This window comes from Pan paniscus, chromosome 15, assembly GCF_029289425.2.
Source record: "Pan paniscus chromosome 15, NHGRI_mPanPan1-v2.0_pri, whole genome shotgun sequence".
NCBI classification, from domain to species: Eukaryota; Metazoa; Chordata; class Mammalia; order Primates; family Hominidae; genus Pan; species Pan paniscus.
Window position 1 is genome coordinate 108,090,312 of NC_073264.2, and position 13,426 is coordinate 108,103,737.

Sequence of the window (13,426 nt, forward strand, 5' to 3'; positions counted from 1 at the left end):
TGGAACACGGAAGCATTACATGCTTTTACAGTTGAATTTTAATCCTGTAGATGTCTTCTTTCTCTGGTCTGTGATCTATAAAGGAAGTCTCCAGAAGTGAAGCTGATTTTTGCTCTTTTCTGGCTGTAACATCACAGGAAAATTTTCTTAAATGTACTCCTATTGGCTAATGTTACCCATTTTCATGAAAAGAAGGCTGCTGGTATGGGCTTGTAATGGCGATGGATTACCTTTCCTCACATAGATACTGTTCTAAAAATGCTCTTCCCCTGGTTTGTCTGTCTGAAGAAAGTCTGGGTGTATTTATCAGAGATTTGGTCTCCTGATAATAGAGACATGAAGGGATCTATGTGGATTCTCACCCTGAGAAACTGGAAGTTCCCTGGAGGAAAGGGCGATAAGAGTATGGGTGGGTGGAGCTCCCAGGATCTCTCACCCTCACGCTAGTCCAGACGTACCCTTTATGTTTATTTAGTTCAGATTTTCATATAACAAACCACACAGCCAGGCTCATTTAAATTATCCATACTCAGTCCATATTGGAGCAGCAGCTGAGTATAATAATCGCATTGAACTCAGACAAATCTGGGCCCAATCCAACTTTTACTGTATCTCAGAGCAACTTTACTGACTCCCTTAACTTGGAGATTATTTCTTCCCTGAAAGAACTGTAAGGGTTGCTGCGGAGTCTCTGTGGGGTTGGGTTTTTTTGCATCAGCCTATTATGCAGGGTATTCTGAATGATGTAGACCTTTACACTTAAATGGTAATTATTCCTAGTGATGTGGAAATGGCAGAAAGCCCTCAATTCTGTTTCCTTCTTTTGTTCACCTGAGTGTCTACAAAAATCCCATGAACCTCAGGAATCTCTCCTTCATGGATGACTCTGAAGATTGTCAATCTATTCAGTGCTGCAGACACAGGGAGCTAATGGAGGATTCTCAGTTCACTGATATTTTGGACCAGTAAAATAGGACACTTCTGAGAATGAACCACTTTTGTCAATGCCAATCAATATTAAAGAGTCACGATTTTCAGTAAATTGGGGTGTAAAATTTTCATGATTCTTGACAATGAGGTCTCAAACTTGATGGTTTGCAGGAGAAACAAGCTAATTATGGTTAAACAGGAGCTTCTTTACCTGGGAAGTTAGTCTTTTAAACAAAAGCACCTGAGTGGTGGTTTCCTGAGATCTTGTGAAAATTTATCTATTGGAGAAAAACATCAGGAAAACCAGTCTCAAATAATTGACAGAAACCTTATAAGAAATTTTTAACAACACAGCCATGAAACTCTACTTAGTAGATTTTTTGGTTCATGTCTTACAACTCAAGAAGCAATTAAGAAATCTACACAATTGGAAGCCTACTCCAACAGGGATAATTTTTCCCTTCTTGAAAAATAAACCAGTATTCATACAGAGACACTTCCCATGAGGTCTACAACTTACACAGGTTTCTGTAACCTGAAGAAGTTTTCCTAAGAGGATTATCCTCTAGACATCTATGTATGCAAAAATACATTGTGTATATATGTGTATGAGTAATCTGTACAAGCCCTTGGCATACTAAACTTATGTAAATGTGACAATTTTATCACTTACTGTGCTCTCACACTTTACTGGTTTCGAAAGTTCATCACCCTTCTGATGGAGCAATAGCTGCCTTTGATAATATGCTGTTGCTTCAAGTGAACACATTCTAGATCCTCACTTGACTTCATGGTTTCATATTTAGCATTGGTGTGTCTTTGACTGAAAACCCAACATTTTCATCCAACAGATTCTCCTCTTATGAGATCATTCTGAACACTGCCAACAACCTCCATCATGCATACTTTCAACCTTTTGTTTTTAAGGGAATAAGGGTGCAAATTCATCATTGCTTTAAGGTGAGAAAGTTTCTTGGACTTCCATCATATTCATTAGAAACTCTCATGAAGAACCATAATCAAACATTATTTGTTTATAAATCATACCTCAAAGCTGAAACTGTTTCTCATAATGGCTACACCATTCTATATTTCCACAATTATTGAAAGCAGTATAAACGCTCCTAAATTAATTAAAACTGGAAATATATGATCAGAAATTCTGCTTCTAGAAATATACCCAAAGGAATTAAAATTACCACCTTGTAAAGATGTCTGCATCCTATATTTATTGAAACACTATTAATCACAGCCAAGATATGGAAACAATCTGTCAGTAGATAGACAAATAGATAAAGACAATGTGGTGTGTATACACAATAGAAAACTAATCTTATAAAAGAAGAAGATGTTGCCATTTGCCACAAGATGGGTCGAATCCATAACCACTAACAGGGCACACCATTCATTATAGTTCCTCCCTAGGGAATGGCAGATCCTTATTCAGTAGTAACCACTGGCTGTGATGGGAAGTAAACTTTTATGTACTGTTGAATTTTTCAGCATAACACATCAATGTCTTAAAATATTCTGCTGTGTCTGCATGTGATAAAGTGGAGTCTAATATTAGCGGTAAAATTTAAAGTGCACAAGCCTTCTGGACACCAAGTCATAGAATGATTATGACTCTGTCCTTTAGGTTGTGGACCATAGGTCATACATACTAGTTGGAGTACTTTTGGGAGAAGAGGTTCCAGGGTATAATTTCTTGAACTGGCCAGAGAATGCACAGGTGAGGCAGAGGGTCAGTGAGGGCACTTCCAGTCTAGGGCTGACTCTGGTAGCTGCTCCTAGGACAGGGCACTTAGAGATATAGAGGCTCAGTCCCTGTTAGACTCAGTACCTGTCAGTCACTTGCAGCCACAATCATTTCTATAGGTCGTGTCTGACATCAGAAACACTCAACTTGAGAGCAGGAGAAGTTGGAAATTCCATTCCCAATGTTGATTCTATCTGAGAGCTTGAAGAAAAATCTTGATTGGCACAGCTTTGTCTTTACAAGAGAGAGAGAGACTGAGGTCAGACTCCCTTGTATTTGAAAGTCTTATTGTTGTCTTTTTTTCTGGCTGAATTGAAGCACTGCCTTGCCAAAAACTACAGCCATTACAGTTGATGAAATCTTCTTGATATTGATATTTCAACTTGTGACATATAAATTTCTATATCAACTGACTCATGCAAATCTCAGGAGACTAATTACAAAATAACTCTCTAATTCATGAGTGTTACTCTAATACTATGCTGTCCTTACTGCCAACAATCTTCTGGAAAGGTTGAAGAGGAAATAAATGGTAAATTTAATTTTTAAATTAAAATTATCAAAACTTTCAGAAACCCATGAACTCCCTTTGCCAAAGGTACTGCCACTAGTGCGTATGACCTCTGGTCCACTCCTTCAGGGACACAGCCATAATAACCCTATGATTTAATATCTGAAGGTCCATGGATTACTTATTTTACCACCTGTATTAGACTCTGCTATGTCACATGCAGACACAACATATTTTAAGAGATTGATATTTACTGTATTAGTCTGTTTTCATGCTGCTAATAACACAAACCCTAGACTGTGTAATTTAAAGGGGAAAAGTTTAATGGACTTACAGTTTCACATGGCTTTGGAGGCCTCAACATCATGGCAGAAGGCAAGGAGAAGCAAGTCGTATCTTACATGGGGATAGCAGCAAGCAAAGAGAGAGCTTGTGCAGGGAAACTCCCATTTTTAAAACCATCAGATATCACGACACTCACCCAGTATCAAAAGAACAGCACAAGGAAGAACTGCCTCCATGATTCAATCACCTCCCGCTGGGTTCCTCCCATGACACATGGAAATTGTGGGAGATAAAATTCGAGATGAGATTTGAGCTGGGACACAGCCAAACCACATGATTCCACCCCTGGCCCCTCTCAAATCTCATGTCCTTACAATTCAAAACCATTCTTGACTTTCCAAAAGTCCCCCAAAGTCTTAACTCATTTGAGCCTTAATTCAAAAGTCCACAGTCCAAGGTCTCAACTGACACAAGGCAAGTCCCTTCCATCTATGAGTCTGTAAAATCAAAAACAAGTCAGCAACCTCCTAGATACAATGGGGGTACAGGCACTGTGTAAATACAGCCATTCCAAAAGGGAGAAATTGGCCAAAAGTACAGGCCCCATGCAAGTTTGAAATCCAGCCGGGCAGTCAAGTCTTAACGTTCTGAAATAATCTTTGTTGACTCCATGTCTCAAATCCAGGTTACCCTGATGCAACAGGTAGGTTCCTATGGTCTTGGGCAGTTCTGCCCCTGTGGCTTTGCAGGGCACAGTCTCCCTCCTGGCTACATTCATGGGCTGGCATTCAGTGTATATGACTTTTCCAGGCACACGGTGCAAGCTGTCAGTAGATTTACCATTCTGGGTTCTGGAGGGGGGTGGCTTTCTTCTTACAGCTCGACTAGGTGGTGCCCCAGTAGGGACTCCATGTGGGATTTCTGACCCCGCATTTCCCTGTTGCACTGGGACTCAAGGCACATGCCACAAGGCCTGGCTAATTTTTGTATTTTTTATAGAGATGGGTGTTTGCCATGTTGGCCAGGCTGGTCTTGAACCCTTGACCTCGGGTGATCTGCCTGCCTAAGCCTCCCAAAGTGTTGGGATTACAGGCCTGAGCCACCGTGCCTTGCCAAGATTAATATAACTATGTAATTTAATGATGTATTTGAAAACCTCCTGGTCATACAAACACACATACGTGCGCAACAGCCCAGCAAAGACTCATACATGTGCCCATGCAAAAGTGAATGTATATGTAAACACCAAAACAACACACCCATTTGTTTCATATTATTCTAATTATTTAATTGAATTTAAATTGTGTTTGCAGTTTGAGATTTTAGTACAAAATAATGCTGATCTACGTGTATGTCTGCCTATTCCAATATTAAAAAGACAAATATATTTAAATACATGTTTTGGTAAAACTGTATGTAAATGCCATTCTTGTCAAGTATTGAAACAGGAATTAAAAGAAATTAAAGAATGTGTAAGCAGAAACTCAGTTGTATGTAAGAAAACCCAATTCTCCCTGAAAAAGAGAAAGAGCTGCAGTCCTTTAAAATACTAACTGCCTGTTTTTCTGTGGCTAATGAGCCTTACCTCTCCTCCCTTCTCAGGCATTGTGAAGACCCTGATTCCCTAGCAGTGTAGCTGCAAGGTCACTAGAAAGATAAACTCAAGTCGCAAAACATGTTTTTCCTTGAAAAGGAAGAAATGATGTAATACATGTTTCAATTGAATAACTGTCTTTGTTTCTCACTTCTGTAGTATGCTTCACCCTGCACAGATCTCCCCTCTCCCACTCCACAAAATGCTTAAAAGGTAACTGAACTCTGTTCTGGGCTCAGTCCTTTGGATGTTAATTCGACTTGGCCGGTGCACCTAAATAATAAATATCCTCCTGAACCTAAATAATAAATATCCTCCTGAACAGAGTCGGTCTCTCTGATTCCTTAAAAAATCCCAGAACAGTATGGCACTTAAATGTGCAATGGTATTTATTTTAAATATCAGTCTGTTGTTAATAAATTGAATAACTAATAAGACAAACATCACTTTTAAAACTGTATTACCTTATTTGTTGAATTTAGATGGCAATTTTCGAACTAGGCAAGATAAAATTTTTTACTTGAAAAGTTTTGAAAAAAACTTCTTTGGCATGAATATTCAATACAAGCTGTAGTCTTTATTTGCCAACATGCCTTTATAATAGAGAACCTCCAGCAATATGAATCTAAACCCAAGCCCATGCTTTTTAGGGCTCACTCACAATGGCAGCTTCCTAGAGGGTGGTCTGAGAGGGTGTAAGCACATGGGGATTTGGGCTTCATCATCAAAGTGAAGAAGTAATTTATGAATTTTACAATATGTAAAGCCAGAAAATTAACTTTCCCCTCAGGGCTTACTGTAGTGTGTAGCCCCTCCCCCGTAGTCTAAGTTAGAGAATACTAACTGCCTGTTTTTCCTTCTGTGCTCAGTGAGCCTTATCTGTTCTCACTGGTTTCACATTCCTTGAAGCTCAGAGGGTTCTTGCTTACCTCCCCAGCACAGCTGCAAGGTCATAAGATTGTTAAGTATATGTTACAGAACCATGTATTACCAAGGATGTAAGACATGAAGTAACAAATAACTGCCTTTGTTCTCTCTTCTGTAATTACGCTTCCTGCATCATGTAGCTCCCGGCCACTGACTGTGTAAAAGGTGGCTGCTTTCTTTGTCCAGGGCTCAGACTTTCCTGGATGCTAGTCCAACTGAGCCAGGTGGTCACCTTTTAATAAAGGACTCTCCTGAACTCTGTTTGGTCTCTCCCATCTTTGATCGTCCTGCAACAAAAGCACTAGTGAGCCCCAGGGCTGAGCACACAGAAGGCAGCAGGAGCTGCAGAGCCCACTGTGTCGTACTTAGGGAAGGGAGGGAATGGAATGAGGGTGATGTCTGCAGGACCCTAGAAAAGGGTGAGGAGGGCAGAGAGTCTGCAGGTAGATGAGCATATTCTAAGGAGAACTGTTATCCTCCTAAACTTGGTTGGCTTCAGTTATTATGAAGAGAAGGAAACTGTTCACCAGACTTGGAGGACAGAAAGTAAAGGGAATTTTTATTTCCTGCATGGAGACTGAGGAAGATAAAAGACTTTTAAAGTAAAAGGGAAGATGGAGAAATAGTCTGAAAAACAGGACACCAGGAGCCAACCAAAGTGGAGAACAAGAGCCTTTAAAGTGGTGTTTAATTTCCATTCCACTTTCAGCTGATGAAAGAAAAAGAAACAAAACACCATGCATATGGTGAGTTAATGTTAGAAAACATATATAATTGTTTGAGTATCACAGCACAAAAACACAAAACTCTATTCATGGAAACAATTTGTATCGAGGATACACATTTTTTAAGACAGGGTCTCACTCTGTCAACCAGGCTGGAGTGCAGTGATACAATCACATCTCACTACAGCCTCAACCTCCCAGGATTAAGGGATCCCCCCACCTCAGCCTTCCAAGTATCTGGGACCACAGGCAGCATCACACCCAGCTATTTTTTTTGTATAGAAAGGATTTCATTGTGTTGCCAGGCTGTTCTAAAACTCCTGAGCTCAAGTGATCTGCCTGCCTCAACCTCCCAAAGTGCTGAGATTGCAGGTGCAATTTTTAAAATTTTACTCTTTTAATAATAGTATTTTAATAAAATATATAAATAACCTATTTTAAAAATTGTTTTGACAGATCATTGCTAGCATTACTCAGAAAACACGCAGCATTAAAACTTCAAATAGGCTGGGCATGGTGGCTCATGCCTGTAATCCCAGCACTTTGGGAAGCCTAGCGGGGCAGATCACCTGAGGTCATGAGTTCGAGACTAGCCTGGTCAACATGGTGAAACCCCGTCTCTACTAAAAGTACAAACATTAGCCAGGCATGGTGGCAGGCACGTGGTGGCAGCTACTCAGAAGTATGAGGCAGGAGAATTGCTTGAACCCGGGAGTTGGAGGTTGCCATGAGCCAAGATCATGCCACTGCACTCCAGCCTGTGCGACAAGAGGGAGACTCTGTCAAAAAAAAAAAAATTCCCGGTTCTAAGTTAATGTTTTGGAAGTAACATTTGTAAAGAAATCATGGATTTACAAGGAAGTAATGGTTCTGAGCATCCCCTGGTGTCCTGAGTGCCCCCTGGTGGTTCGGGGCACCCCCTGGTGTCCTGAACACCCCCGGTTGTCCTGAGCGTCCCCTGGTGTCCTGAGCGCCCCCTAGTGGTTCTGAGTATCTCCTGGTAGTTCTGAGCGACCCATGGTAGTTCCAATCAGCATCTACCATGCGATTCCCTCCTGTCTCCCTGCAGAGGATTTTGTGTCTGGGCTCACGCAGATGTTCCCGCTCCTATGTCACTCACAGTAATACAAGGTCTTGTCCTTGGCTTTCACATTGGTCATTTTAAGGTAGACTGCACTTGAAAGGGTGTTGCTTGGGACTGTTAATTTACTTGTACTCATGGAGAGTAACCCTGAGAACTCACTGTTGCCACCCACACAAATCCCTGTCATGAAGCCTGCTGGACCAAGCTCATGCTGTAGCCAGTACAAGTGAAATCAGAGGCTTTGCAGGAGAGTCTGTGAGAACCGCTGGGCTGTACAATGTTTCCCCCTCTGACTCCATCAGTAAGCTTCAACAGGACTTACATGAACACAGAGGAAACGTACTGACTGCAGCCCCATGCAGAGCAGCCACAGCTGGACCTGATTCACAATGCACACTAATACTGTGAGTGATGAGAAGGGAAGCCCAGATCAGTGCAGACTTCATGGTGTGGACACTGAGGAAGGGACAGACATGGGGTGGCTCTTCACCAAGGGCCTGAAAGAACAGAGGATGAGCTGCCTTTCATGAGGTGGGAAGAGGCACATTTCCATGTCATTCTTTTTGTGATCATGGGTGCACTGCTCAGTTTTGCTCATCCATCCTCTGTGTCTCCATTTCAGGGAGGGTAGGGTCAAAGGATTCCTGGGTCTAGATGCACAGGGTTAATCTGTCCATTACTTTCTCTTATTCTCTAATGTGGACACTGTTCAGGTATCTTCATAGTAGCAAACATTATCAGCAAATACATCCAGTAAGAACATAAAAATACATTTCCAGAGAAAATGGACGTCTGTCTTTAATCAGTGCATTTGGAGCTGCAAACTACTGTTCTTAACAGTAAGGCAAAGTTAAATTACAATGAAAAAATGGAGATCTACACTGTCAGTAAAGGGTTTTATAATTATCATTATCTTGAGATCATGTTGCCACAAAACAGTTCAATATTGGATATATGTGCTTGTGTAAGGAAATAGTCAATGTAGAAATATGTGTACTTATCTGAGTGAGAGTTCATATGGAGAAATGTTTGTTTGTCTGAGACAAGAGTCCACATGAGGAAATGTCTCTTTTCGGAGGAAAGAGTAAATGTAAGGACATATGTGGTAGTCTGAGGAAAGAATCCATGTGGGGACATGTGTGTTTGTCTGAGGGAAGAATCCACATGACTAGAGGTGTGTTTGTCTGACAGAAGAGTCCACATGTTCACAGGTATGTGTACCCATCTGAGGGTAAATGCCCATTCAGGGACAGTGTGTGCCTGAACTGAGCTGAAGTTTGTGGAAAATCTTTCTCACCCAAGGGTTAGGGTTAGGGTTACGGGTTAGGGTTAGGGTTACAGGTTGGGGTTAGGGTTAGGGTTGGGGTTGGGGTTGGGGTTAGTGTTAGGGTGAGGGTGAGGGTTAGGGTGAGGGTGAGGGTGAAGGTGAGGGTTGGGGTAATGTAAATAATTTCACATTATTATTACTAATAAATTATTATTTATATTTCACTATTAATGTAAAGGCTATTAAGACATCTTTGTCTTCAAAGAATGGCCTTGGTTTCTGTGGACAGTGTCTCCTCATGGAAAGGTAGTGTGTTCCTGCTAAATCATGGGAAAAACGGGCCTCCAGGAACTACAGGCTGCAGCAGCAGCTTCTCCTCTACATCCTTCACTGCCTCATACTGTCGTTGACTTTGTAAGCTTCTTTTGGTCTAGTTTTATCAACAGAGCTAGTATTTCATGAGGATCTACTACATACCTGGTTCCAGAAAGCTAAATGCCTTTTGTTTGTTATTATTCACTAAATACAAATCACAACTCTCTCCTCATTACTCACACAACAAAATTTAGCTGAGGGAGATTGAGTGACTTTCCCAGGGTCACATAGCTACTAAGAGCAGAGTCGTGTTTAGATTCATGTAGGAATACTGAACACAGAAATGAACCAGTGGAAACATCCTACGTTCCAAAAGCCTACTCAAGGCATTTGTTTGTATTTTAAGGAAAATCTTTATGCTAATTTTAAACTGCAAATACTTATGAATGGCAGAGATCTACAGATTTGATTCTGATGTAAGAAATGATGCTCACCAGCTGCTTACTGCTACCACCCCGCAACCCCGAGCATACTGGACAAATGTCTAAGCCTCGTGGTTAGTGGGGACAATGCTGGTGGAGTCTGAAGTTGTCATGCAGTGACTCACCCAAGCTCAGGCAGATTTGGTGATATATGACACAGAGATGCAAAGAAATGCTGTAGCTGACACACAGAGGCTGGCTGTGGGAGATGCAGAAGGAGCACGTCACCCAAAATAGAGCCAGAGAGACATCCTTAAGGAAGGAGCAAAGGGGCTGCATCTTAAAGAATGTATAAAGGATTTGTCATGAGAGATGGGGCAGGAAGTTCTTGAGAGGCAGAGGGAGAGCATGAGAATGTTGGGAAGGGAGGAGAGATTCTCGCACATCTGGGAAGCTGACAATCCATCAGCATGGCCAGGAGGAAAATAAGGAGGAGGAGCAGAAATAGATGAGGCTGGATGTAGAAGCAGGGCTGAAGCTGTGTTGATTGTGGTAAAGAGTTGTGATTCTATCCAGAACACAATAGGTAGCATTCTAAACAGAGATCTTTTAAAACAAGAGTCAGCAAGTATTTTCTGCAAGGGGCTAAATGTTAAATATTTTAAGTTTTCCAAGCCATATGGTCTCTCTCTCAATGACTCAGCTCTTCCATTATACCATGAAAGTAGCCAGAGACATTATGTAACACATGTATTGGCTGTGTCCCATTACAACTTTACTTACAAACGCAGACTGTGTCAGACATGGTCCATGCATGGTAGTTTGCCACACCCTGTTTTAGAAAGCTCAGGTTTATGATGTGATGGAGAATGCCTGCAAGAGCTCTTGTTTTAAATGGTAGAGTGAACATACACTGGAATTCTATCCTGCTTGACCCAAGCTCTTGATAGCGAAAGGTAGAAAAGATAGATGGTAAATAGATAGATAGATGATAGATAAAGAAAATACATAGCTGTTCCAGAAAACAGAAATGGATAACTTCATGAACCAAAAGCAGAGTAATATACTTTTGAAAGGAAGCAGGCCGGAAAACCCACAGTTGCAAAACAAATAGAATTTCCAACTGCCTCTTGTAGCCCCTTCCTGGAAGTAGTCACAGCCCAGGGTGTTCGACTTCTTCCTCTGTTTTTTGTTTGTTTGTTGTTTGCTTTTCTGTGGGGTTTTTGTTGTTGTTGTTTGCTTTTAAAAAAAAAATTCCCTTTCCCTGCTTTTTGGTCACAGCAGCCTTTGTCACTTCAAACACCGCAAGTGTTCTTTAAAAAAAATTATATCAACCTTTCAATTAAAATGCAACATGTCTGAAACTTGGTATCTGGAGAGGTGAGTTGGACAAAGGAGCCCTTGTTACTGCACGTTTTCATTCTTCAAATTTCACCTTGCACGCAGTAACAGACAGTGCACAAAGCCACTTCCTTATGGACGTAAATTCTGAAATCCTTTTATGCCTGGCCTTTCCATCCTTCAACTTCCCGTCTCCCATGCTGTGAATGATTGTATTGGACATTTTTGTTTTAATGTCAGTGACAGGGGAACACAGGTAGCTCTAATATAGCTGTGACCCAGATGCTTCTGTTTCTAGCATGTATTTATTTTGCAGCAAACATTTACATCCATGATGTTTCACTGTCTTTTGAAAATAATTAGGCAATATCTCATCTGAGGTAGGATGTTTCTAGGGGTTGTGTTCTGAGGGAGGAAAACTAATCTGTTCTCTTTCCACTGCATTCTAGGAACAGTAAGAGGACCTTGTGCATGAATAATTTGTTTCCACACTACAGAGTGGGTAATAAGCAGATTAGTAAAAACAATTCTGCTTCACTTCAATAACAGCCTCCTCCAACTCATTTTTTCTCAACAAACTTATTTTTCCAGCAGAAGAATCCCAGACTTCTTAGAGAACCCAGTGACTTTTTGCACCTTAAATCTGTGAAATCCTCATGTTTTCTTCTGCTGTATCCATAGTTCAAACAAAGATGAGGCAAAGCTAGACGCATTCCTGAAGGAACCCAAGAAATTCCTCTCTTTCTTTCTCTGGAATGAAATGAATTCTCTAGACCACCAGTTCTAACCTTCAAAACCCAAACCTGTTTGTGAGATCTCCTTCAAATACTACTGTAGACCCCAGTGTTTATTCATTAAATTTTTTAAATATTTGTTTTATTTGGAATCCATGTATTTGTAATTTTAGTGTTTGTATTAATATCAGGGAGAAATGTTTAAATCTGTCTATGCCATATGTGCCTCTGGCTTATTGCCCAATTAACTGTAGTCTCAGGCTAAACTTTGGTTTCTGTCTTTAATTTTTGTCAGAAGAAATATAACTGATCTCAAAACATCTGCTTTTATTGTGGGGGCTCGTGCTGCCATCTCCATTCCTCTCTCTTTTCTTGCAATCTGGGTGGAAGTTCTTTAATATGAACATTTCAACCACCTTCATTCTACCATGTCCACTATCAGCACATTCAAACTGATCCAGCCAAGGCTGTCATCTTAGGCCAGGGATTTTTTAGGAATCTATTTTGCTGTAATGCGGTTGGCACCCCTTTGACTCACTGTATCACCCCAGGGTTCTTTTCATTTCAGAAGCCCAAGAGGGCAGAAAAAGAAGTAGGTGAGCAATTAAACACTCTGAGTCAGGAGCGTCTCCCCTTGCGTTAAGCAATGTTGTAGAACATCGATGTTCTACATCGATGTTGGCGACCTTGGTACCATTTTGTCCACTTGATTGGAAAAGCCAGTCAATAATTTCAGGTCACTGTTGGCCTTAGAAGAAGAGCCCAAAGGCAACAAGCAAAGGCGCTGATGTCCAGTCGCCTTCTAGAAGCATTTTCACTTTCCCTTAAGGTTTCCCTTGATGAACATAGAAGTACTGTATGTAGAATTGACCCAGTGCTGCCCTGGCAACTTTGTATATTAGGCCAAATTTACATTTCTTACCTTTATGAGAGGCACCCTGGTAGGCTAGTAGAGTTACACACAAAGTCTGATCTCAGCTGCACTGTCCAGAAATGCAACACGGTCCAATCAAATAACATTCTCTGAGCCTGTTTCTTTAGCTGTGAAAGAAGAATAACATACCCATCTAAAAAGGCAGCTTATTGTATTTGATTGGTCTTTTATTTTCTATGAAACTGTGTTTAACACAGTAATTATTTTCATTTGTGTACTACATTTGTGTTGTGTTTTTGGTTTTAGTTTTGTTTTTGAAATGGAGTCTTTTTTTTTAGTGGTTTTTTGTTTTGTTTTGTTTTGTTTTGTTTTTGAGATGGAATCTTTCTATTGTCACCCAGGCTAGAGTGCAGTGGCGTGATCTCCGCTCACTGCAACCTCCACCTCCCAGGTTCCAGTGGTTCTCCTGCCTCAGCCTCCTGAGAAGCTGGGATTACAGGTGCCCACCACCATGCCCAGCTAATTTTTAAAATATATTTTTAGTAGAGATGGGGTTACAACATGTTGCCCAGGCTGGTCTCAAACTACTGACGTCAAGTGATCCACCCGCCTTGGCTTCCCAAAGTGCTGGGATTATAGGCTTGAGCCACCACGCCTG